We start from the raw sequence: 2,855 nt of genomic DNA, 5'->3' as shown, positions 1-2,855 counted from the left end.
GGAAGTGGTGCAGGCTCCAAGCCTGGGGATTTTTAAAAGGAAGTTAGATGAGCACCTTGCCGGGGTCATCTGACCCCGGTGCTCTTTCCTGCTCAGGCAGGGGGTCGGACTAGATGATCTACCTAGGTCCCTTCCGACTCTAGCTACTATGAAACTATGAAACTATGAAACATACCAACATGCAATGATTGGAAAGTTTAACTGAGACCATAGGCCGCATGATCTTGTTGTCTCTAGGGACTTGAGTGGTGGAGCATGAAAAGATTGCAGCTAGGCAGTGATGTCCAATACAGATGTGCAGTTACCTTTCATCAAGGCCTCTGTACTAAGTATTTCCCTGCAGAACTCTGGGCATCAACTCCATGGCTAACAGCAAGGGACGGAGTATGGGAATGGTGACTGTACATTACTTGCTCCCCTGACAAGCGGCAGAAATTAAGCTATGATTTATGTCAAAAGTGAATGTTGACTGAATCAGAAGCAACCCCTGCTCCTGCAGATCCCGTTGGTGGAGACATGCGGACAGACTGCTGGATTGGAATTCAGCGTGGGAAAGGATACTGGGATGTAGCTAGCACTGGGAGGTGTCTGGTGAGAGGCTAAGACTGTGATTAGAGATCTCCTGCTTCATCCATCCAGTACTTGTGGCTTCTCAGAGTATGTGTCGTATGGATCACGCTCCTTAACTCATTCCCAACACTGGCTATGCTGGATTACCTAGAGGAAGAAAAAGAAAAATAGCAGCTCATCTGGAACAGTAGATCCTTTCTGTAGGTAAATTCCACTCTAGTGTCACTGGAGAATATCATATGACTCCTCAGAGGTGCTGTACGGACCACACCTTTGGTACATTTAGTTTGATATCCTGCTTTCAGTACCTCATTCTGTACCTCATTCTGTAATGGGACTTGGCCAGCTTTACAGTGCTATTCTCAATTGTGTGTGTTTTGTTGGGGAGGAAGTCCTTTTCCACACCCTTAGGCAGTCAGCTTATACATTGAATCATCAGAGTTAATTAACCTTATTGTAGTTTTACCTGGCATTTGAAACAAATATTACTAACACTCATAAAACTTATTCAGCCCCTTTTTTAAATTCTAGCCACAATATTTGACTCATTGGCTCCCTGCATGAATGTGAGTTACACAATTATATGTTGCTTAAATGACCTTGACAGCATCCTGCAAACCTGAAATATAGGCTCTACGCTAGCAGATCTGTATGTGTCTCTTTACTAACAAAGACACTTGAAATATATTAATGGATGTACCTGATAGCAGTGTTAGGATTTTGCACAAAATAGCGGCACAGATTTCTGCTGCTACTATTTGTGTTGCTGCAAACGCTCACCCCTGGTCACATGGATGTGGCCAAGGAATGTTGGTTTTATAGTTTATTCAGGTTTGTGTGATAGATGTATACTTCACATAGTCTATGTGGGGTACACATATTGCTTCATTAACCCTGGGTGTATCTACACATGTTCATTAATGCACTTTTCCTATTATGAATTAAATCTAGTACCTCCATTGTGAGGTACTAGAAAAAGGTAAATTAGCTTATTTTAATGTGCTTTAGTTGAAGTGCATGTTTTTTTTTATGCTGCTTCAATGCTCATTACAATAGGTTAATGTGCATTAAAGTGCATGTGTAGATGTGCCTGGTGCAAATCAAAATCAAAGGTGTTCTCATGACTCCTTTCTCTGGTTCTCAGTGATTTTTTTTTTTTTTATACAATCTTGAAAAGTTAAAGCTCACTATTACATCGAATGGTAAACATATTAGAGCACTTAAAAGAAAAGTGGAAATAGGATCCCTGCTCTAGTTTGATTAATTATATAGCTTTTGGGTTCCAGAAGTTGATAGTAACTGTTTACTATCTTTTTAATGAGATTTTTGGTAAAAGGGTAGAGGTTTCCTTGGTTATAAATACAGCTTTAAGTTATTCAATTTATTATGGATTTAGCATGGTCCGGGGCTTAGCGTACAAGACTGGCTGTCAGAACCAGAGGCTCTTCTTCAGGTAGTAGCTGCACACCCCTGGTTGTGGAATCAAGGCCAGGGCTGTAGCGTGACTATCCGCAATCTTCTGGAGAGAAACATTGACTGAGGCTGCTAACCCTTCCCTTCACCTCTCTACAGAAGAGATTAAGAAGAAAGGGGGAGTGTCCTCAACCATTCTTCAGATCCTTCTAGCTGTGAAGAATCTGAAGTTGCCTCAGATTTCACCTGGCACTTTCTATTACCTTCTTTAAAAAAAAATCTTTTATGCCCCTTGGGAATTCAATTTATGTGTAACCGCTTAGACTGTTTGTAAATCTGTCTTTTCCAAAGAAAGAAAAGGAAAGGAGGAAACCTGTATGGCATAGCCATTGCCTGGATCCACAAATGTGGGAAAGCTGGTTCACACCTGGTTCTTCAGGTTTGGTCCGTGAAGGCTGGTGTAGTGCAAGGCCAGTGCTGACCTCAAATGCTGACATTCAGGAGCAGAAGGGTGACCTCATATCTGCTTGTCAGGGAAACTTTTCAGTCCCAGTCAAGTAGGTCTGGCATTGTACAAGTCCAGTTGTGGATTGTGGAGATGCAGTCACTCATGCGTCATAAGCACCAAGATCTCTGGATACTTTGTGGTTGACCAGTTCTGGTGCCACTGGACCACTACTTGCTTAAGTGGTTTTGGTTTCCAGCTCCATCTGGGTTGACAAAGCCAAGTACTGAGGACCTGACATTACTAACTTTGGAGAACTACTCACCATGCAGTTCAATGTCTAAGGCAAGAAGTCTGGAAATCTCTGGATCTGTCTAGGTATATTGAAAATAGTGTGGAAAACTTCAGCGTCTTTGGCTCTGTGCTT

At 42.2% G+C, this 2,855-nt stretch overlaps 1 long non-coding RNA gene across 1 annotated transcript in view; it reads right to left on the bottom strand.

The window, feature by feature from the left end:
- Positions 1-1,889: 1,889 nt before the first annotated feature.
- The window catches only part of LOC109306709, a 1,245-nt gene continuing 279 nt past the window's right edge, over positions 1,890-2,855 (bottom strand). The window contains exon 2 of the long non-coding RNA XR_002100083.1: positions 1,890-2,852. This is a non-coding gene — a long non-coding RNA (uncharacterized LOC109306709). The remainder of the gene's footprint in view (positions 2,853-2,855) is intronic.

Source organism: Crocodylus porosus, unplaced genomic scaffold (genome assembly GCF_001723895.1).
Source record: "Crocodylus porosus isolate Cpor-Errol unplaced genomic scaffold, CroPor_comp1, whole genome shotgun sequence".
NCBI classification, from domain to species: Eukaryota; Metazoa; Chordata; order Crocodylia; family Crocodylidae; genus Crocodylus; species Crocodylus porosus.
This window is presented reverse-complemented; position numbering and strand designations above follow the sequence as displayed.